This window comes from Schistocerca piceifrons, chromosome 5 (genome assembly GCF_021461385.2).
Source record: "Schistocerca piceifrons isolate TAMUIC-IGC-003096 chromosome 5, iqSchPice1.1, whole genome shotgun sequence".
In the NCBI taxonomy this organism is placed as follows: Eukaryota; Metazoa; Arthropoda; class Insecta; order Orthoptera; family Acrididae; genus Schistocerca; species Schistocerca piceifrons.
In genome coordinates, this window is record NC_060142.1 from 567,373,310 (window position 1) to 567,398,038 (window position 24,729).

The 24,729-nt window shown below is 39.4% G+C and overlaps 1 protein-coding gene across 1 annotated transcript in view; it reads left to right on the plus strand.

Moving 5' to 3' along the window:
- The window catches only part of LOC124798215 (cysteine desulfurase, mitochondrial-like), a 121,472-nt gene that overhangs the window by 65,765 nt on the left and 30,978 nt on the right, over positions 1-24,729 (plus strand). The window lies entirely within an intron of this gene.

Consider the following 24,729-nt stretch of genomic DNA (forward strand, 5'->3'; position numbering starts at 1 on the left):
GATAGATTTGATCAGCTGTGAGAATGGTATGCTGTAGTTCATTGTTTTTCTTTCTAGTAGATTTGGCAGTTGTCAATTTCTACATTATATAGAAGGTTCAAAAGACAGAAGCAGACCAACAAACTTTTCGGTTACATCTGACAAAGCAGCTCACCTGTGGCTTCTCAAGTCTAAAGCGAAGAGGATGGCATGATTTCCAAACACTGAAAAGAGGTGTGCCTAGAATTCCAGATGAATTTCATCTGCAGAAGTTTGTGTTTCATTTGCCCGCCAAAAGTGCAACAAACAGAAGATGGTCTGAATGTAGCACGAAGAACAAAGAGGAGAGAACAAAACTAACATGTAGCAGCTTGTGTGCCTTTTGTATAGCAGCATGTTTTTTAAGTTCCATGGCTCATCACCTTAGTGAACACAAATGACAACAGAATGAAATACATGAAAACATGTAATATTTAAGATGTTTTATGTACTTATAGGTGAACAATAATTTTTTCAAATTCTTGGATGGAATCCCTCCAGAGTTCAATTGGAACAATAGTTACCACAGATTTTTTTTTTTTTTTTAGTACTTGTAGGCTAATCTCTGAATTTCAAGATTTAAGCTATGATTTTGTGTGTGGTTTCTTAGTCCAATAAAGTGCTGATATAAAGCCCATAACTTCTGTAAATAATTTGGTCACAAAAGGGCTAATTCCCGTAAATTCGGGAATTCAGATGTTGCAGCACCTTTCTCTTGTGGGCAAGCACTTCCTGATTAACATGTACAACTGGATCTGGGCAGATGGCACATTTCCCGGACCCTGGCGTGAAGCCACTGTCATACTCACACCTAAGCCTGGTAAGGACAAAAACTTTCCTTCTAGCTACCAGCTGTGTTTTCAAGGTGATGGAATGTATGATTCATGCCCGGCTGGTATGGTGGCTCGAGTCTCGCCATTTACTGACAAATGCACAGTCTGGATTTCGAGCACTGCATTCTGCAGTTCACTGTTTCGTTACTTTGTCATGCCATGTCATAAATGGTTTTCTGCAGAAATCCCAGACCGTCTCTGTGTTTTTCGATTTGGAGAAGGCCTACAACACCTGCTGGAAACTGGTATCCTCCGTACTCTTTATACATGGGGCTTCCGTGGGCGCCTGCCCTGTTTCCTTCAGGCATTCTTAAAAGATCGAGTTTTCCAGGTGTGTGTGGTTTCTGCCTTGTCGGACATCTTTATCCAGGAAAATGGTGTGCCTCAGGGTTCTGTCCTGAGCATCATCCTCTTTACTGTCGCCATTAACCCTATAAAGGCCTGTCTCCTGCTGGGCATCTCCATCTCTCTTTTTGTTGACAATTTTGCCATCTATTGCAGTTCTCCATGGACCTGTCTCACTGAATAGTGTCTTCAGCTATGTCTTTACTCCTGGAATATCGACAATGGCTTTTGCTTTTCTATTGATAAAACTGTCTGTATGAATTTCTGGTGACACAATTGGTTTCTCCCACCATCTTTATATCTTCGGCTTGTTGCCCTTCCATTCACTGAAACTAAGAAATTTCTGGGGCTCTTGCTCAACAGGAAACACTCTTGGTCCTCCCATGTGTCTTACCTGGCAGCCCGTTGTACACGGTTCCTCAGTCTCCTACGTGTCCTCAATGTTACTTCCTGGGATGCTGATTAAACCACCCTCCTCCATTTGTGCCGGTCCCTTATTCATTCGAAACTAGAGTATGGGTGCTTTGTTTATGCGTGTGCACGTCCATCCATCTTATGCTGTCTCAATACTGTCTATCAATGTGGCATCCGTTTGGCCACAGGCGCCTTTTACATTAGCCCGGTTAGTGTGTCTATGCTGAAGCTGCTGAACTACCTCTGTCCTACCGCCGTGGCTTTCTTCTCAGCAGGTATGCAAGCCGTTTGTCTGCCACGTGTGGCCACCCATTCTATGCCTCCTTCTTTGACGATTCCCTTGAGCGCCAGTATGAGTGCATCCCTCTCCTCTGTTACCTCCTGGAGTCCACTTTGGCATTTTCTACAGCGGCTTAACTTCACACTACCTGCACCTTTCCCGGTGTGTGTGAACCCTTCACCACTGTGGCTTCGTGAAGTGGCCAATGTCAACCTTCGCCTTCATTCGCTTCCTAAGGACACTACTCTAGCCTTGGTCTATCGCGATAGTACCTTTGTATACACTGATGGCGCTTGGACTAACCGTGGGTTCGGGGTGTGCCTTTGTCATTGGCACTCATGTCTTTTGATATCGGCTTCTCCTGCACTGCTCAGTATTTACAGCCAAGCTCTTTGCCCTGTATCATGCCACGGAGTTCCAGTGACACGGCCCTTTCAATTGTGCCCTCCACTCAGACTCACTCAGTGTCCTTCAAAGTCTGTGTGTGCTGTATACCGCCCATCGCTTAGTGCACTGGATCCAAGAACACTGTCACTTGCTCACTCATGGTACAGCCGGTGTGATGTGTCTGTGGGTTCCTGGTCATGTCGGTCTACCAGGAAATGAGGCTGCTGACTCTGCTGCCAAGCTGTCAGTCCTTGAACTTCAGCCCGCAAGTTCCTATATTCCATCCAATGATCTGTGTTGCCATCTGTCAGGTAGTAGTGTCCCTTTGGCATCGCCAGTGGTCCTCGCTTCACGGGAATAAGATCAGGCTTATTAAGCCTCTCCCTGTGGCTTGGACGACCTCCTCTCGGCTTTCCTGTCCGGAAGAGGTCATTTTAAGTAGGCTGCGTATTGGGCCTTGCCTGTTTAGCCATCGTCATTTGATAAGTGTTGCTACCCCACCACTTTGTACACATTGTGCCCAAGATTTAACTATTCGCCACTTGCTGATGAACTGCCTATTTTTTAACCGTTTATATTCCCGCTTCGGTTTGTCGTCTGCATTATCGGCTGTTTTAGCAAATGACGTGTGGGCTGTCGACTGCGTTTTATTTTTTATCCACCAAAGCAATATGACGAAGGCCATTTAATTTTTGGTTTTGGACCTCTGTTTCTGTATGGGGTCATTTTTTAGCCCTTTTTCCATATGCCTGTTTCTTGGCTGCCTTGTATTACTTCCATTGGGACAGATGTATAGTGGTTTTTTAACTCCTTTGTATCTTTGTGTTCTCTAGTTTTGACTTGGGCGCATATGACCCCAGTTGTTTTTTGTGCCCTAAAGCAAAACAAAACCTAACAGCATTCTTGAACACCCGACAAGCTGTGCAGTTTCCAAAATACTCGTGTTGAGTCTCAGGAGCATCACAATCTCCCCTCAATCAAACTCGGATTGTGCGCCTTCCCCGTTCTATACACAGACAGCACGCTCACTGTTATTGCATATCTGGTGTGTATGTATGTCTTACTAGCAGTCGTTTCTCACCAGGTGACAATGTTATCACCTAAACGAGTTTATATCAATAGTAGGTTGGTGATCATAATGTTCTGGCTGAACAGTGTGCGTCAACCAGTATTCAACTGCAACAAATATATACAATACTCCATCTCTACCTTTTGGTAAGGGTCCACATAAATTTACTGCTGTTGGATCGTATAAAGCTATTGGTGTACTGAATACATTTTATAAGTTAGCATTTTGTTATCTTCCTTCACCATTTGACAAAATTCCCATGCTCTTCAAATTGTCTTTGCCCTCTACTTAAGTTGCTGAAATAGAAAAATTTGATCATATGTTGAATACACTTCCAAATACAAAAATGTCCATAGCCTTCATATGAAAACCAAATCAGATCTTGTACTGGTAATTTAGGAATACACAACTTCCAATGGACTGCATTGTCATTTACCCCCCCCCCTCTCTCTCTCTCTCTCTCTATATATATATATATATATATATATATATATATATATATATATATATATATATATATATATATATATATAATGGAAGGAAACATTCCACGTGGGAAGAATTATATATAATTATAATTATATATATATATATATATATATATATATATATATATATATATATATATATATATACGATGTGACTTACCAAATGAAAGTGCTGGCAGGTCGACAGACACACAAACATACACACAAAATTCAAGCTTTCGCAACAAACTGTTGCCTCATCAGGAAAGAGGGAAAAGACGAAAGGATGTGGGTTTTAAGGAAGAGGGTAAGGAGTCATTCCAATCCCGGGAGCGGAAAGACTTACCTTAGGGGGAAAAAAGGACGGGTATACACTCGCGCACACAAACACATATCCATCCACACATATACAGCCACAAGCAGACATATTGGTCTTTAAATATGTCTGCTTGTGTCTGTATATGTGTGGATGGATATGTGTGTGTGTGCGAGTGTATACCCGTCCTTTTTTCCGCCTAAGGTAAGTCTTTCCGCTCCCGGGATTGGAATGACTCCTTACCCTCTCCCTTAAAACCGACATCCTTTCGTCTTTTCCCTCTCCTTCCCTCTTTCCTGATGAGGCAACAGTTTGTTGCGAAAGCTTGAATTTTGTGTGTATGTTTGTGTTTGTTTGTGTGTCTTTCGACCTGCCAGCACTTTCATTTGGTAAGTCACATCATCTTTGCTTTTAGATATATATTTCCTACATGGAATGTTTCCCTCTATTAAGAAATCTTTACATAACAACCACTTCTTATCCTTTGCCATCAGTGTACCTTGGGGCAGGAGCTGATAATATCACTGGAATACTAGTCAAACTTCAATTCTTTTTTAATCTTTCTAGGTAGTAACATTACCTTGCTATTAGTATAATCAGTAGTCATAAAGCTAACTCTAAACATTATTCCACAACCTTCAGTTCTACATGACTTACTCATGCCTGTAAGCAATGTAGAAAGTCCGTAAGGGACTAAGTTAAGGGAACCTTTTATATAATTTATTTGTAATTTAAATTCTTGTAGAATAGAACCCATCAGATTAATCGACTTTGGGAAACTGCTCTCCATTAAGAGTACCAAAGTTTGCTGATCACTGCATATCATTATTTTTGAAGTTCAGATTAGAGTTTGAATTTTTTGTAAACTCTGAATAATAGATAATAACTCTTTTTCATGATCAGGATAATGTATGTCATGTTCATTAAGCCTTCGACTGTCAAAGGCTGTAGTACTCTGTCCTATTTTTTCAGGACCCCATTCTCCCTGAAGCAGTTCACAACCCAAACCATATTCCAATGCATTCATGATTGACTTAAATGCTTGATTCATCCAAGGATGATTTAAAATTTTGACATCTAATGGTACTTATTTGATAATATTAAAAGCTTCAGGCGTTCTTTCATTCCAAATCCATGTAGATCATTGTTTCAGCAAACTTGGTAACTGTTGATCTTTCATTGATGTCCTTATAAAATGTGGCTATAACAAAAGCAGTTATTTCAGATTTTGTGCTTCAGGGCATTCTTTTATGGCTTGAATTCTTTCCGTATCAGGCTGGATCCTGTTTATACATACAATATGACCCAGAAACTTTAATTCTTCTCTTGCAAAATGAGACTTAGGTAGCTTAATTGTCATTCCTTTGTCTTTTACATTTTTAAAGTTGTCAGTAATGTACAATGGTCTTCCAACATCTTGGAAACTAGTAATAAATCATCTACACACACACACACACACACACACACACACACACACACACACACATTCACTACCTAAAGGCGTACAGAAAGCATGAATAAAAAAATAGATACAGATGTGTTTAACCCAGAAGGTAGCATTTTAAACTGATAGAATTTTCCTCCAAATAGGAGTGCCATATAAGACCTAGACTTTTCATGTAGTGGTACTTGTCAGTATCCGGTTGTTAGATGCTTTGAAGTAAAGAATTCCGTTTCTTCAAACCTTTATAATAGCTTTTCTATACTGATGGGTCTGTTGTGCTCAGTTCCAATATGTTTATTTAAAGTTCATATATCTAAAAGCAACCACTTCAACCTGCAAGGGGTACATGTCTGAAAAAAAAAAGTAGGTGGTGTGTAAGATGTAAGGTGGGGTCTGTGAGAGTGGATCATATTTAGACAGGATGCAACAAAATTCTGGATTCTTCTCACAGAGCTGAAGCGTGCTCCTGTTTACGTCACTGTTTATCTCATTGGCTAAGGGAGCAGTCTTTCTTTTTACTCCACTGATTGCAAAATTCAGTGACATCATTATTTTTCTAGCCCCACTCTGTAAAGTACTACCGCTTGCTCTTCCTGAGGAATGGAATAAGTATATGGCACTGCTGATGGTGAGTCAGGAATAATTTTGTCACTCATAAAGAGTGGCACAACAACCACTTTGCAGCACCTGCATATGCAAGGTTTTGTGTGACACCATTGAGATTGGCAGCGAATGGACACAAAACATGAGGGGGCCGAAGTTGACTGCCTTCTGTGGATGGAGCGCTTGGTCATGTTTTTGTGAACAGACTATAACTTAAGTACCCTACAAGGTAGTCAGTCAGTGTCATGTTGTTTGGGAGTGCTAGAGAAAAATATCTAAATTATTTTTTAAATAAAATCTCCTTTATGTAATTCCTTCAATTGCAGAGAGTTGCATGATCGTAACTTAAGGTTGAGAGGGTTGATTTTGATTGGTTTCTTATCATATTTACATGAATAGCTTACTTTTTGTCCACAGATAACTGATACTAAACATGGCCGAACCTAAAAAGAAATGTAGACAGTACAGTGTTTATTATTTGAAGTTTGGTGTATACCATCATTGTCGGACAATTACCTATGCGCCTTTCAAGCAGCAAAGTGTTAAGCAATGACTCTAAGAACCATCCAAGCTAGAGGATCATCTGAGAAGGTGTCACCCTGATGAAACAGGTAAAGATTTGAGATACTTTCAAGTACTTAAAGAAAAAATTCAAAAGAGACTCACAGGTGACTGTTATGTTAGCTTCAATGTCACAAAAGTATGGTGGTTTGCAGGCTTCTCACAATATCTCATTGCTTATCGTCAAATCTGGAAAACCTTATACTGTTAGGAACAGTTAGCTTCCAAAACTTTTGTAGACAAATCTGCTTATGATATACATTTCAGAGATGTATTGATGAAATAAGTTATGGCATTGAAAAAATCTTTTGTAATTAGCTGCATACAACCTATTTCTCCATACATTTGGATGATTTAACTTTATCTGGCAGTGGAACATTATGATCGCCATAAGGCAGTTTAGTTGTGAACCGAGAAATCCGTGAAGAATTGCTCTTCATGAGAACTGTGACAACAGACAATAAACATGAATCAGTCTTTAGTATTTTGGAAGATTATTTGATGCAAAAAGTGATCAGTTTATCAAATATACTGCCAGCGGCAGCAGGTGGAACACCTGCTATGTTTGTGCACTATCATGGACTTATAAGCCACTTAAAACAGAATGTACCAGAGATAGTATGCAATAAATTGCATCATCCATCGACAGTGTTTAGTTGCTAAAATTCTGAATAGTAGATTGTGTAAACTCCTTCAGGTTGTTCTTAACACGGAAAACAAAATTCATAGTATCACGTTAAGTTCTAGGTTATATGCATAGTAATGTGAATAAAATGACAAGAACTTTGTCGATATCGCTTCATGTGGAAGTGCCCTGGCAGTCAAAAGGCCTATATTTGACAAGACAGGTTGTATACAAGCCTGGACAACTGGGAGGTCTGGGAAAAACTCAGGAATTTTTTCATACAGAAAAAACATTGGAATTTTTTAGAATTTTTCATTGTTTTAATTTGACTGGTATGAACCAATACTTTAATGAAGGATATTACTGTATCCCGCTACTGCAGAATAATACTGCAGCAATAAAACATGATAATGAGAGAAAAGAAAACGAAAACAAAACTTGCTCATACAAGCGTCTGCCAACAGCAAACGGTGTCAGAGGCTTTAGGAAGACTATGCAATGCTTCATAACAACAAATTGCTTCCATGAGTGTGATGTCATGACTGTTTACATTACATTCGTCTGAGCGATTGCGCACGGGCTCATGCGCATGCACAGTTGAGTCGTGTCTGAGTAATATCTTCTCCCGCTATGGCTACAGAAGTGTGGCTGTATAAGCAGTAGCAGCAAGCAGCCAGATGCCACCCGGGAAAATTTTGCTGACGCGCGCAAGCTGCCAGATTCACACAAGCGCAACAGTCCTGGATTGGGGAGGGGGAGGGGGGTGGGAAAATTAATATTATTGAGGAAAGAAACCCTGTTTCACAAAGTACCCAGCATCCTGTGCACTTACCAATCCCCAGCTCAGGAAATCAGGGTCACCAAGCCTGTACTCAGCTAACAAATGCTGAGCCCCTGAGGGCTATCAAATCTGGACTGTTGCCTTTTAACTTCATGTTAACCTCATTAAATTCAGTAAACAAATCTGTTAAATAAGCAATGTCTGGTTCCAGTTGATTAAATTTTCTTCTAAAATAGAGATCTACAATTTATGAAAAAATAAAATAAAATCTGAAACTAATAATATATTTTAGCCTTCCATAATTATGTGAATGTTTTTTATTTCATTTGATAGCTCCCGGTCACAGAAATCTGTTTTGTATCCTTCGACGTGACAGCAATAAATGAAGGGGAAACAGCAGATCCACTAATCGTGAACGTAAGTGACATGTGGACTCCCCACCTCCCCAATACAACTCAGACTCCTCTGTGCATCAACTACAGATCTACGATATTTCCAAACTGGGGCAATACTAGATAGTGACCCCAGTGGAGAAAGGGCTAAATGTGGGATGACTATCTTTGTGAATGACACATACCACTCCACTTCTGTCTCCCTCAGAACAGCTGTCCAGGCAGTTGCTGTCAGTACATATTCACTTGCTGTTTCAATCTGTAGTGTGTATTTGGCGCCCAATGGAAGTTTGGATAGAGTGGCTCTTTCTGACCTGATTTTACAACTCCATCCACCGTTTGCCTATTTGTAAGAGGTTTTAATGCACACAATGTGCTATGAGGATCTCCAAAGACATGCCCCAGGGGTTGGGTTGTAGCAAGCCTTATTAAAGCTGGTGATAACACACACTTTAGCACTGTCATGGTGTCATTCTTGGCCATAGACCTTGCTTTCTGTTCTCCTGCCCTTGTTGATGCTGCTCACTGGGCGGTGGTTGCTGACTTGCATTCCATTGACCACTTCCCTATCTGGATCCACCTCTCAGACAGAGCTGAAACCACCATGATGGATGCTTAACAGAGTAAACTGGGTGCTGTACAGTCAGACAACTGTTTTTGAAAGTCAGGACTGGGTGGAACATATTACTAATGTGATCCACTATGCCACTGATGCATCTATCCCCAAATCTTCAGACTGACCTCGGAAATACCATGTCCCATGGTGGAACAATGAATGTCACTCCACCATCTGGGAGAGATGCATGACGTTGCGATGATTTAAATGTGAACCTTCTGCTAGCAAAATTGTAGCCTTCTGAATTGCAAGGGCAAGGGCAAGGGCAAGGGCATGACAAACAATCAGGGGAATTCGTGGCAAGTGTTTCTATCAATCATTCCACTAACTCATCGAAGGTATGGGAAGCCGTACATAGGATATCTGGCAAATGTGCTAGACAATTTGTAACTGCTGTTCTGCGGTAAGGGTGTCTGAAATCTACACCTGAGGACATAGCCGCAGCAGATTTCTGTGGTTCAGTCACTGCCTCTGCAAACCAAGATCCAGCTTTCTGCCACCATCAGGCTTTGTTGGAGAGGGGTGGTTGGAATTTTAATTCTACCAACACCAAAGATGGCAATTGCACCTTTTCCCACGTGGAAGCTTGAGTGTGCCCTGCCTCAGATTAAGGAGATTGCCCCGGGTAAGGATTGAATCCTGTTCTGCATGTTATAGTGCCTTCACCAAGGTACAGAGGAAATTCTCTTGTCCTTTTTTAATATGGTGTGGTTTACTGGGGACTTCTCCAACTCGTGGAGGGAGGTGATTTTAGGTAAGGACCACATGTTGCCCAGTAAGTTACTATAAAGTGGCTCTCACTAACTGCATGGGAAAGACAATAGACTACGCGGTCAACTGTCATCTGATTTGGGTCCTAGTATCATGGAACCTACTCATTTGCTCCCATTGTGGGATTCGTTCAACCCTTGACATCCTCTGAAGGCTATTAAGGCCAAAATTTTGAAGCCATTGAATATTTTAGAATGCCTCAGCCACAGGTCATGGGGAACAGACCTGGGCCGGCAAAGGATGTGTGCTTCTGCTGGGTACCAGGGCACATGGGCATTCAGGATAACATAGCAGCAGATGAAGCAGAAAGATGCCTGTTTGGAAGTTGCAATTTCTGAATGTCCTGCCCCTGTCTGTGCAGTTACCTCGCTATTGGGACACTATTGAGACACATCATCTTGCATGCGGGAGGAGGAGTGGTTAGGTTTGGAGAACAAGCTGAGGCCTGTGAAACCGATGACACATCTGTGGTGTTGCTCCTTCCGGCCACGACAGTGGGAGCAAGTACTTTTAATGTGCCTCTGGATAGCACAGTGCCCTCTGCTGCATGGATTCCTCCTTCAGCAGGAATACCCAACGCTATGCAGTGCTTTTGGTGCACAGGTTTCTGTACGCCATATTTTAAGTGGATGTGTTTTATATACCAAGCCACAAGGGCCATAAACCTCGTACCAATTGACCTGCCCTAATCAGGGTTCGTACTGAATTTACAAAATAAAAATGAAGGACTTTTAAGCACCTCTACTTTACTGACAGTAGTTGCACTCAATACCAATACTGTATTGAAGTCAAGAATAAAATAAATGTGCATCATATAAAGGTAATTATCATCATGTTTTCTGTATAGTCTGCTAGATGGGCCCTGTAATGTTTTGTTTGCATTGTGTAGCATTCGATCTGCTAGCAGTGCAACTCTCCCATCATGTGATCCAGCTCCATCCTCATTGAGTCTTGATAGCTGCTGAGAAACAATCCAGCATATACCATATTGAACGATTTGGTCCACAATTCACACTAGTAAGCTGAAATCATCTTGATATGAGAATTCTATACCTTTTGTCTCCTAAATGATGAAAGCAATTGTGAATTTATGAGTTTTTCGATAAAATTTGTGGGTGTATTTTCGTGCCATTGAGTGCAGTGCCCAAGTAATGTACCTTTACCATTGTTACTTTTATTGTTATTTTTTTTTACTGTAAGGGTACCTCATCTTTCCATTAAATTTTCACAATTTTGAGCAGTTGTGATTGCACACTAATCTTTTACCATTTGTTTTATCATTAATAATTTGTTTCATTTATACCTCATGTTTCCAATAAATTTAAACGCTTGCTTTCTCAAATACGAAAGAACAATTATTATCTGAGGAGGTGCAGAGGATGTGTATTAACAACTCATTCACAATTTAATGTATAACATGCGTAATTTAAGCACACCAAGCCAAGTCATTCTAACCGAGTTATGTATAACATGAAATAACACTTACCTTTCATATGGGCTTTTAATATCGCTTCTCCCAACATTGCTATACCAATATCCTTTACACATCCCTTACACTTTTCTTTGTGAGTGTTTGTTGATGGCTCTAGCCATTGTTTATATTCATCTTGTCGTGGCTACAGTTGATACATTTTCCAGACATTTTAATAACAATTTTAAAAATACATCTGTTCTGTAGTGTTTCCACCGAACATGTGTTAAAAGTAGGATGGCCAATAAATTGCAGATTCCATTTCATCCATAATTTTGCAGCTTCAAATATGACTGCACTCAATACACTCTAGGTATGAATTAAAAAAGCCTTCAGCTAAGCCATGTCTCCGCAATATCCTTTCTTTCAGGAGTGCTAGTTCTGCAAGGTTCGCAGGAGAGCTTCTGTAAAGTTTGGAAGGTAGGAGACGAGGTACTGGCAGAAGTAAAGCTGTGAGTACCGGGCGTGAGTCGTGCTTCGGTAGCTCAGATGGTAGAGCACTTGCCCGCGAAAGGCAAAGGTCCCGAGTTCGAGTCTCGGTCGGGCACACAGTTTTAATCTGCCAGGAAGTTTTTTACAATTTTTCATGTTTTATTAAGTACACAATGCGTTTCGGACCCTGTGGATCCATCTTCAGATGTAATTCGTGTTAATACATGATTTATTTGTTCTCTTGAATGAGATGAAATGCATATTCCTGTCACAAAAAGGTTTGATGTTAGGTTACGAACTTCGTAAATCAGACGTGGAAAATATGTGTGAAATAGTGGAAAAGAAGAATAGTGTATACTTACCAATAATCCAAGAAAGTGTTTTTAACATTTTAGTAACAGCATAATTTTTTTCTCTATGGTTTTCAAACATATCACTTCATTCAAGAGGCACATTCGCAAGCACATGTTTGTAAACACTTCACAGATGTTTTTGTACATTGTGTGGTCAAAGATGAATTTTTCATAGTGCTAAAGATATAACTATTAAACAATTGACATATGCAGGAAACAGTTGACAAATGCAGGAAATAACTTTAGAACAGATCTTTAAAGTTACTGAAATAGCCTTGGCTTGCGAAATCTGTTTGTTCATTTAACATCGATTCTGGTTTTTTGATTTTGTGGAGGTGTATCTCCAGTTGCTCTAACACATGTAGGGTCTTACCATTGGCTTCATTATGTAATACTGCCAAATTGTTTTCTAGATTGTTGATGACATGTTTTGTTTCCAACATATGTTGTGCATGGCTGATTTTTCAGAATGGTTGAGCCTGAAAGCATTTACATGTTCTTCAAAACGGGTTTTGAAGTTCCTGCCTGTTTCCCTTACATAGTAGGCAGGCCAACAGGGGCATGATACTTTTTTATACTCTACTGTTGTTGTATGTTTGTGTATTTGATTTTATGCTCTGGATGAGTAAGTTTCCCAATTTATTGTTAGTTGGGAATGAAACTGTTACATTTGTTTTTTTGAAATGGTTAGCTATTTTTTGTGATATGGGGCCCAGGTATGGGATACTGGTGAATATTTTCTCTTCTGTCATAGTGTTGTCATTCTTTGTCTTGCTTTTGTGTATTTGTCTGTCTAAATTGTCAAATTTTTTTTGGCTGTGTAGCCATTGTTTATGGCAATGCTCTTTATTGTATCTATCTCATTCTTGAGGGTGTTTCCTTCTAGATCAAGAGAGTGTAGTCTGTGTAGCATGGACCTAAATGCAGCACGTTTCTGTGTGGTGGGATGGCATGATGAGTTGTTCAGTGTTATGTCTGTGTATGTGTGTTTTCTGTGTATGCTGAACTTATGTTTTTATTGATGGTTGGTGATTTTAAGGTCCAGGAAATTTATGCTTTTGTTGTCCTCATGTTCTATTGTGAATTTTATGTTTTTGTAGAAAGAATCGAATAATGCTAGTAGTTTGCCTGTGGTTTCCCATGTCACTGGGTGGGAGTAGGTCATGAAGCACTGGTCATGCGCATCGGCACTTGCTGTTGGGAAACAAACCAATACAGGAAGCCTAGCTCTATTGGTATTGATCTCAACTGTTGACATATGATAAAACAATGATAAACTCAATTCTGTGGATTCTACTATGTGCTGCAGTTCTGTCATTAATTGTGCTGCAGTTCTGCCATTAATTGTGCTGCAGTTCTGCCATTAATTGTGCTGCACTTGCCACAGGCCATGTAGGAACTGTCATGGAGGTAGCAATGTAGGACTTAATTGCCCATGTACCATATTATTATCTGCTGCCACCTGCAATGCTGTCACCTCTACCCTTGCCTTACCTAAGCTGTCTGCCAGATATTGTTGCAGTCTTGCAACAATCACTTTCCTAACCAGTAAATTGAGTTGAGTCTGTACTTCATCCAAATCATTATTAGTTGTTCCCATAGTCACATACATGTATCTTGTCCGCTCTGAAGTTAATTTTCGCATCACTTCAGTGTTATTCAATACACCTGACTCAAAATTTTCCAAGGGCGTAGTATGTCATTCCACAGTTGCCCTGTAAGGTTCTGCTACTCCCTGCATCTGTACCAGCATGCTTTTAATTCCTGCATATTGTCAGTATCTGCTGTACCACACACCATCTTCAATAACTTTCCGCCTGCATACCATCCCCTCTTGCACTGCAAAAGTCTACGTTTGGCGAGATCCGTCACTTGACGCAACTGATTCCTTAACTGCTCATGCTGAGAGTCGCAACTCGTGATACTCTCCCTGTATCTTCCCTAATATTTCTTACCTATCAGTTTCAAGTTGCAGCACAGTGTAAGTTTCTTTCAATTTTCATATCTCATTTCTTAGTTCTCGTGTACTGTAAGCTGGCTTCAATGTCCGCTGGAGGCTAGTTAACATGGCATCCTCCTGTCTGAGAAATGACACTTCTGATTTGAGTTGTTGGTTCTGTAATGTGTCTGCTGCTCCGCCATAGAGGTGCAGTGTCATCAAATTACAATATTCATTCTGGATGTTCTCAATGGTAATATCACCTGAGGGGGAAAGGAGTTCGTGTTACTCTGCCTCAGCCTCTCGCAATGCTGGGCATATAAAACTCACTACTAAATCAACACGGAATTAAGTAGCACTCTTGTTCACTGAGAAACTAAACATTAATTACAAGAACTTAACAAAATGCAATATAACCCCTCTACCGTAAGACAGTGACATAATTATTGTATATTTTATCCGTGAAACTACTTCACATGTCTGACCCCAGTGGTGTGTGTTGGCATTATATGAGTGCATAAGGCACTCCAAGAATCTTTTGCTCATCAGTTTCCATATCTATCCTTTCCTTCTTAGCTTTAACATACCTTACTGGTAGCAGTACAGGCACTTGCAGCAAAATGTGCAAAATACCCCTAAATGGCTTAATGCGTTCTACATTGAGAATGGAAGTTCTTGTCAGTAACTGTAATTTCAGTGTAACCCATTGGTGTGTAGGGGTTCACTAGCATAACCCGTTGGCCGAGTCTGTATTTGGGAAGTTTACCAATATGTCATCACACTTGCTCTTGCCACTAGAGTGCTTTCATATTCATTTTTTCCCACCAGTTTCTACACATTTTATAACATCTTCGTAATCTTCTTCACCAACTTTCCATTTTTCCCAACTTTAGGCTTAATCACTTCAAAAAGTGATGGCATTTTCTAACAAATACCACCCTATACAGTGACGGCCCAGTGTTGCCATGTTCTAAAGAACTGTACACAGCTATGGAAAATGGTAAGTGTGAAGTATCAAATTTGTCATTGTGTTCCAACCACTCTATAACGCAAAACAATATTGTTCACCAAGTCGATTCCCATTCACATCCAGGTGGGTTTCCCTTACTTCTCAGTATTTTTATCATGCGAACTGAGCTTTAATGAACATTTCTGCAGTTCACTCAGCTCCACCTTCATGACTGATGAACCTTGCAATAATATAGCATTTGCGGCACTTGTTTCCACCTAGAATGCTGTCCCACTGAGTTCGGTAGAGTGCTGCAAAAAGATTGATTTTTGCGTGATGCTTATTCACAAAATCCAGCTCTAAAATAGCACAGTACGTCCATCAACATGACACAATATCTCCATACATTCCCGAAAATTCCTTGTTCCAATACAGAAATAAAACAACATTGATCTTAACGATGCCACATCATTAAACTCACTCCACATAATCTATATTACAGAGAATTCAATCTTTTCATATCCAGAAAGTGCAGACTAGTAACCAATGCATGCACCCCTTTGTCCACTAAAAACCTTGGTTCTGTTCTGTTCTGTTCCATTTACAAGAACTACTCCTCCTCTGCATAAACCATCATAGCATTATGCTTGACTGGGAATGCCGACCAGCAGTTGAATTCCCATTGATGCTAAACAAGCCCTTTCCATCAACCCATCCCCGTTTTCTCTCTGACAGTCTTGGCCCAATGCCTCACCATCTGTTATTCACAGCATTGCATTTGGTGGTGGTGTTTCTGAATGTGGCCCACATGTCCACATGCATAGTAAATCACTTCTGAGGAAAAAACAATGTTAGTCATGTTTACAAGTCACTATGTCTACTTCCTTTAGTTGTGTAGAGACCTTAATGGTAGCAGACAAATCCTTTCAGATCTCCACCCGTACTCTCTCAACATATTGAGTGGAAGTCCTCCCAAAAATTTATTCTGTGTTAACTCATACACTTGCGCATTGATTTTCCTTATCCTACCTAAGCATGCCTCCTCCAACTCGTATTGTTTCTGGGACATCCTACTAAGTTGTTCTCTGAAGAATCTGGCACTATTCTGCTTGCAGTAATACTGTTAGTCCATACTTAAGTTGTTCAAATGTGCACACCATATTCCGTCTTTGCCTTGCTTGCTGACTCTACCTTACTCGTGTGCAAATATACTTAGTCTGATCAGTTATCCATGACAGCAGTGCAGCTACCAGATTGTCAATTGATACATTCTCAATTGGTTTACACAAAAAAGGAACCACAAGGCTGCAGTGAAACCCCGCTGTTACACTTTTCAAGGGACTTCAAAAGCGTGGTGTAAAATGCAGGAAAATGTAAAATGTGGGAAATAACATTTTAAGCTGTAAAAGTTACGTATAGGATGCCCCCTAGCACTTTATGTATGATATATGTACTTAACAGGCATCAAAAGACTTGTCAGGGACTTCTTTATTATCTAATGAAGGTCTATTATCTAATAAAAACCGCTGATGTAACTGGAACTGATAACTATCTGGGAAGTAGAAACATTTGACTCAGTTTCGTATTCACAGTTGATGTTTTTGAAAGCCTGCAGCTGTCATTCATTATTTAAATAATGAAATCTGCACTAGTTAACGTATTTTTTCATGCTTAGCACGATGCATTTCGAGAATTTTTGCTCGTTGTCAAGTGAAAATATGTAAATAAGTATTTTATATGGTGTTTAATATGTGTTATTCTGTGTCTCTTGCACTGTAGTTGTCTTTTTGAGGTTATCAGGTACTGTGCCTCATCAGTTACATAGAAAACCATACACACTCGCTATCTATCACTCACATTGTTTGTTTGTGTAACATCGCAAAAAATATGTACTTAAGTATTGCACTTAACAAGAATAAATTCTTGAAACACGTTTTGCTCAGCATGAATAACATTTATAACCAGTGCTGTGTTTAAACTAAAAACATTTGAGCAACAAAATGTGAATGACAGTGTCAATTAGCACTCCAAGTGGTCATACGCCGAAACACGCTAAATATGGTTGGACAGAGGTGTCACGGTGATCACAACAATCACGAAACTGTGTTTGCACAGTGGAGACAGTTTGGGTATGGCTGTGATTATTCGTGATATCTAAACTCAAACGAACGTAGTTACTCTCATCAGCCACCACGCCAAGTAGAGCTTGGCAGCGGCGGGAGATTGGCACAAATTGTTCCAACTTTTACACGTTTAATGGTTCAAATCCACTGAGTAGAGTGCCCTGGTGTCTGGAAACTTAATCACATAATATTTGTAAACACTACTAAACAGCCATCATGCCAGCATAATTTTTTTCTCCACAAACATTTTTTTCATAATGCGTAAATTGTGGGAAAGTTATAAATATGTTGACACAAAATTAGGTGCAAATTAACATTGTGGGCATAGGAAATTTGATGGGACCAATAAAAAAAATGTCATAAACAGCAGGAAAATATTAATTCCGAGGACGTAAAAGTGGGGTTATACTGTAGTTGCAGTGAGATTCACAGAAGGAACAGGTACACTGAATGAAGCTTTTGCCTCTACCATCCCAGCTACTTCACCTTATCTGCACTCATTATTCACATTAAAGTGTCTACCTGCCTCTGTAACTCGACGTTCTTCTCCAGTAGTTCGATCATCTGTTTCAGCAAAGTTTCAACTGCTACCTTTGTTGTCATTGTTCATGTCTCTGGCATTTGTGCAGCCTCTGTCTTAAAATAAAGCTTACTTAAAGTACACCACACATCAACAAAACAATGACAAACACTTGAACAGAGGTACAAGAAAAATAACATTAATTCTTATGATGAATTGTTGCCTATCAAGACTGAGCAATGATGTATCTTATGTCCGTAATATTGGCTGGTAGCACACGTAGCTTGTACGTCTTCATACATGGCAGTTTGTGACCTGACATTTTACTGGCTGTAATTAGTTCTCTGTACAGTTTCTTTTAAAATGTGATAGGTGCGCAGGTCCCTTTGGTTTCTGAAACTGTACCCGCAAGTTCTTATGCTCCTCAATCCTATCTACCATGGCTATACACTAGAATGACATAAGGTCACCCAAAAAGTCCACTCACCAATCTTGTATCGTTATAACCACAAGTGAGAGCTGCAATGATTTCACAGCTCAAGTGTCCTCAACTCTGACACCAGCTCGTTGGTGTTGGGAGGTGATTCAAACAGTGATGGTGGAAATGGCTGTATGAAGGTTAGGATGAAGCACCACTTCATTCATGTGGACATGGATTGAGATTGGTAGTAATGATTGGAATTGAGCTGTGAACTGTTAGTTAGACAGCCCTGAATGAATTAGACTTTTATTCTTGTTAGCTAGGCACAGAGGTATATTTGCTGCTGTAATGGAGGGCATTGACTCGAGATTATGTAGTGAGCCACAGAAGCTGAAGCTGCCCTCAGCAGGACCACTTGGGCAGTGACATGCATAGGTAGCATCACACACTGATTTCAGCAGAACAGCAGTAGCTAACAGGGACTGCATGCTGCGGCTGATAAGTGGCACCTATGTCCAGGTCACTTTTCCACCTCGGACTGCAGAATACATCACAGGGAAGGACAGTACTTGAACTGAACCCTCCAGTATGATCAATGTTGAAGGTGTGTGCCTGCCTTGGGCGGGACCAGAGTTCAGTGAAACGGTAGTCAGGAAGCTAACAGTCTGGACTTGAACACATGTCCCACATGGGCGGTGGACGTCCTCTGTATGTAGTCGCACAGTAGGTGACTCAGTGGTGTGAAGATGACAGTAGTTTGTATACAATCTTCTGCTCAGGCATATGCCTTTAGCTTCTGAAGCATATGTCAGAGTAGATGTGTCGCCGTGTACTGCCAATGGCATTTGTCTCAGAGTTAGGGGCTGTTGCTGGCGGTGTAGCTCAGCAACACTTACACACCTAGATACTGTCTGAGAACGTCTGAGAAAGGAGGTCTGGTGCAAGTACTATTTATGAAGAAACCAGACCAGCTAGTGATTGCGTAGCTAAGTGTCTCAACTTTGCTTAATTCAGAAATGGTGGCAGACGTATTTAGCAGTGTTGGTGTACTGAGTAAGTGCTCTTGCACTCTGAATGTTTTCTTCCTTCATAGTGCATGATTATCATAACAAAGGCACCTCACTCACTATCAGATAGTTTTGCTGCATTGGTGCCAGCCATTTCAGTGTTCCGGACTAGTTGTGGCCCAATTCCCAATTCTTATTAAAATGTAATGTCTCTTTATTTTCAAGTAGCCAATCTGTATCGAGATGTGCACTTAAGTTAAGAGGTGGTACTACTAGTAACGTTTGTTAAAAAGTGTCGGATGCTATCAGTAATCTCATTTCTTCCTTCATTGGTTGGCCTTTACTGCCTGTTGTATTCACAGCATAAATATACAGATAGTATTGGACAAGCATGTTTATTCCTTATCACTAACATAAATTGCTGCAATATTAAAAATATCTTGCTGCCTGAATCTAAAATGAAATCCACTTCCATCCCAAAACTGTTACTAGACACAGTAGGTTTTATTTTTTGTTCTTTGTTTTTACTGTTCTCTCCTTCCAGTAACCACTCACATGTAGAAATTAATCATGTGGGGGGCTACCCGTTTTTCTAACTGTGGGCATATTTTTCTATTGTTACATCCTGGAACCTGCCTCCTGCTGCAGAACACACATTATTTTATGAGCTTGGACACACAAGGTGTCCATCAGCGAATCTGCCTACATAACACTGTTTCTGTTATTTGAATTCAATACAGTATTTTTAAATGTCAAGGTAACGATCTATCATTACCCCCTACTGACGCTAATACTGTCAGGGTGCTGATTTGTCGGTACCCTGCTTCGTCTTCTTGTTTAGCTTACAGAATCGGGCACTAGATGGTGTTGGCGTGCTGATTACAGATGCTCTTTGCCTTGAGCTATGTATAGATCAATAGCTATCGACAATTGAGCATCGTTTCGGTGAAATACTAGCGTTCGATTATTCCGCTTTTGCATCGTTTGTTTATTGACTTTTTTGCAGTACATGTTTAAATTCTGTTATTGCATTCTACATTCGCGTTTTTGCATAGTACTCTTATTTATCATTGTTTCTGTGTGTTTTTCTTCATGATAAGAATTTACAGTTTGTTTATTTTCTCCGCTTTTTGTGAAAAATGCGACCTACACCAGGCCACAGCAGAGGACTTACTGTGAAGAAATTTGTGAACTTTTAGAATGTACTAGTGATACAGAGTGTTTTAGCGAAAATAGCAACAGTTCAGAAAGTGACAGCGATGTACTTGACAATATTGTGAACGAACGTGAAGACAAAATGGAAGATGTACAATACACTGAAGTATTTGCACCTTAAACACTACAGCCATTACCACATCCATTTCAAGAGCTGCCAGAACCAAAACATATGCCGCCAGCAGGATCTCCTGTGATAGAATATTTCAATGTATTCTTTACTACAACGTTGCTGCATCTTATTGTAACTGAAACAAATCACTCAGCTGAACAGTTTATAACTAAACATTCTACATTGTCCAAACCATATAAGAAATTGAAGAATGCGACAAGTACCGAGGTAAGAGGTTTTATTGATTGCTTACTAAGCAAGGGACTCAATAAAAGGCCCACAATGCTCTCATACTGGAGCACAAAACCGTCACAGGCATTTCCGTGGTTTGATAAAATGTTTTCTGCCCACCGATTTAGGCATCTTATGAAATTCTTTCATCTTGTGGATAGCGAGAAATGTCCAGCACCAGGCCATCCTGATTATGACCCATGTATCAGGTACCAGCCATTGGTAGATCATGCTAATAATATAGTTAGACATCATTACCCACCTCATGAAGAACTTAGTATTGATGAGAGTCTAGTTGGCACTAAATGTCACACTTCTCTATTACAGTATTTGCCAAACAACCACCACCACCGTTGGGGAATCAAATTCTGGATGCTGTGTGACTCTGTAACATACTATTGTCTTGGGTTTTATACTTACAGAGGTGCCAAAAGCCAAGAAGATAAGGCTGAAATTGCAAGACATGGCTTAGGTTACTGTGTTGCCCAGAAGTTACTGTGTGTGGGCAGTTATTTGAACAAGGGATGTCATATCTTTGTGGACAACTTTTTCATGTCAGTACTTCTTGTAAAAAGTCTTTATAAATTAGGTACATACATTTCTGGCACTGTAAGAAAAAACAGGAAATATTTGCCAGAGCAGTTTAGAAAGAAATTTGGAATTGGGGAAAAGATGTATCGTAAGTCAGGTCCGGTACTAGCATGTGCGTGCGTACCGAGAGAAAAAAAGAAATAATACACCAGTACAACCAGTATATGGGTGTAATAGACACATCCGACATGATGCTGTATGCGTATTTGGATGAGAGGCGAACTCTTCATTACTGGAAGAAGGTATCTTTTAACATAATGTCAACAATGGTGCTGAACTCTTTACATATTATTCAATGAGCATAATAAAGGAAGGAAAGTTGTTTCCAGATACGTATATACTGTAATGATAATTGAAGCCTTTGCAGATGAATGGCTGCAGAAAAAAATGCAACTGATGATCCTCGTGATTCTCTGGGTTTGTGAAAACTACCAGGGAAGAAAGAGTCAAGATGCTGTGTGTGTACTAGTGGGGGAAGGAAAAGGAGGTCAAGAACTGTTTGTAATAGATGTAATAAAGGGGTTGCCTGGTGAATGTTTTCCTAAACACAAATGCTAAGTCATACTGTAGACATGGAAATTATGTAATGTTCTCTTCAAATAAATAATTATCATCTTTCTAATTAATAACACAAATTTCATATCCCTCATGTCATTTTACTCAGAAATGTGTGTAGATTCTATGGACTGTAGTTAGCCTTCTTAAATTGAAGCACAGTGTTGGATATATGGAATCAGTCAAATTTATAATATTTAAAAAATATATATATTTTATTTGGACTGTCACAATCAAATTCATTCAAAACATTATGATAATCTGTGTAAGCGATAATATTCAACATACTTTTATGGATAAGTGGTAATTTTTTTATTTTTTTAAAGTGAATACTGTGTGATATATGGCAATTTAAATAAAACATATCATAACGGTATAAATATGCATGACATTTTTAGCACACACCACTCCAAATCGTCTGATTGCAAAAGGGTTAATTTAATAGTTCTCGTGGTTAGCGGACTAATGGGAAAGAAGGGCAGGTGATTACATCCAGATATATAGATGACTATCAAATTCTACCAAGTTCCTGACCTGACCTACACACTGCTTCTTGTTCTGACAGAGATCTTTATTGAATGATATCTCTGAAATGATAAAAATTCACTATATGCAAACGCAGTTTATTAACTTTTTATACAAGTAAACAGTTCCTAGTCCATGTCACACAGTCTCACAGTACTTATTCTGTCTAGCCATGATAGAAATTAACAACTCAAAAATTAATAACTTCTTCCAATATCCAGTAATGTTGAAGATCACCATAAAATTCAAACTTCCGTGTGGTATTAATGGTGGCAACACATGTAATATTGCTGTCTCTTCCACTTAAAACTTCCAAAACTTAGCAAATATGCTTACAAAACTTCTTGCGTATTTATAGAAACACTTTGTCTATTCACTGTACCCCTCGAAATCTTAGTAATGCAAACACTGAACTGCTTCATCTGCTTCCCCCCCCTCCCTCCAAGTATGCGTGATCTGATTACACCCTGCCTGCTGGCATGAACTGTTCCTTTTGGAACCTTATAATAAGCCTACAATATACCTTCCTGGATTACTCGTCTTATTTTTGTTATGTTTTTGAACCTTACAGTGTGTTGTTTCATTTTTATGGTGGAAACGAAACAGGTGCTTATTTCTGTTGTTATTGTGCAGTGGGACCTTTTGTTCATGACTACAATCCCCTCATTCTTTATTCAGCATATCTGATCCTTTCATGAAAGTCCAGCAGTTCATTTACAGTTAACCACCTCCTGTACTATAGCTCACTTCTTATGTGGTAGGGTAACCTGTGGCCCAACACTTCCATCAAATGATTTTTCCCTAGAGGATTGTCTTAAGTATTTGTAAGTTGTCAGGTGCCATACATTATACTTCTTACAGCTTCCCTAACTATTAATGTGTTACCTGTCTAGTAACTCAAGTGTTAACATTTCATGGGTACTTGACAAACAATATATCTTGAACTTATCCTGAAAACCTCTCCAAGAAAACAATTCTTTCGAATAAACAGTTTTCCATTTCTCAGCATTCCATTCTAAATATCTGAGGACAACATTGATCTTTTTAGAACCATCACAGCATTTGGATCAGGATTTAAAAAACGCCATTATAAAGTAAGTAGGATGAATATCCCTTTATGGTTTAAATTTTGGAAATTACTTGAAGTTCATCCCACATTTGGTAGATGTAATTCCCATATTAATTCCACAAGAAACCCTCAATTATCACTAAATCTCTTTCGACAAATCTTGTATTTCATTTTTGGTCCATTTATCCCACGACCTTCAGAACTGTGCCTCTGTTAGTTTTATGTCAGCTGAGAATTGTGGTGTTCTGATAGAATACTTGGCTTTTTCTTGAACTTTTTGTTCAGTTAATTCATCAACACACTCCTCCAAAATTGAAAAGGTAGAGCCTGAGATTGCAGCTCTGTTGGAATCTTTGTGTTGTTCTAAAAGTGTAACTTGTCCGTAGTATCTGAGATTTGGTGTACCTGAATACATTATTATTCAGTAAAATCTGTAATCTCTGTTAAAATCTAAGTCACACCTCTGAATTGTTTGTTAACCTCATTCCTAACTATTTACATTGTTTAATAATCACAGACCTAACTCTCCTTTAAAGTCGAAGCGGCTGATTGTAATTTAGATTTTTTATTATTTATTTCTAATTTTTGTATAAAATTCTGTGATATGTTCTTCCAGCTTCTGAACCTGCTTATCTAATTTTTTCATTTAAATAAACACCAGTAATACTGTAGTTTCTAGTTCAGTTCAGTGAATGTAGCACCATGATCGTCTGTATTAGTCGTGAGCTCTGCTCTTTGAGACCTGAATTGGTGTAGCAGGTTAGCATTGCTGATACCTAATTCAGTATTAAATTCAGTTTTTAATTCCCCAAGAGCTTTCAGTACCTCCTCCATTCTGCATGTAAGTACCAGCATACAGTGAAAACAGAAGTTTGCAACTAGTCTTTGAGTGCATAGCTCTGTTAAAAAAATTCTTTTAACGCAAAACACACCACCACTGGAAAAAAAAAAATCATATTAGACTTAACACATTTCACCAGAACTGATTTTGTAGCATGGTATCTCAGGATGCTGCCAAAAGAGTGGATCACTATATTTTGTGAACTGTACTGTTGTTAATAGGTATGCAGCTGATGCAACTACTGCCCTCTGTTGTGGTATAGTTTTGGGTCTTATGGAACAGTCTGTAGTCTCTGCTGCCAGACTTCTGAATCGCAGGCATTAATTCTTTTGCAACATAATTGTTATTTATTAATTTAATTATCATTCAATAACAAATTATATCTTCTTACATATCTTTCTTGCGTGTAATTCTTTAATCATTTGATAATCGTTGAAAAATATTCCCTTTAAA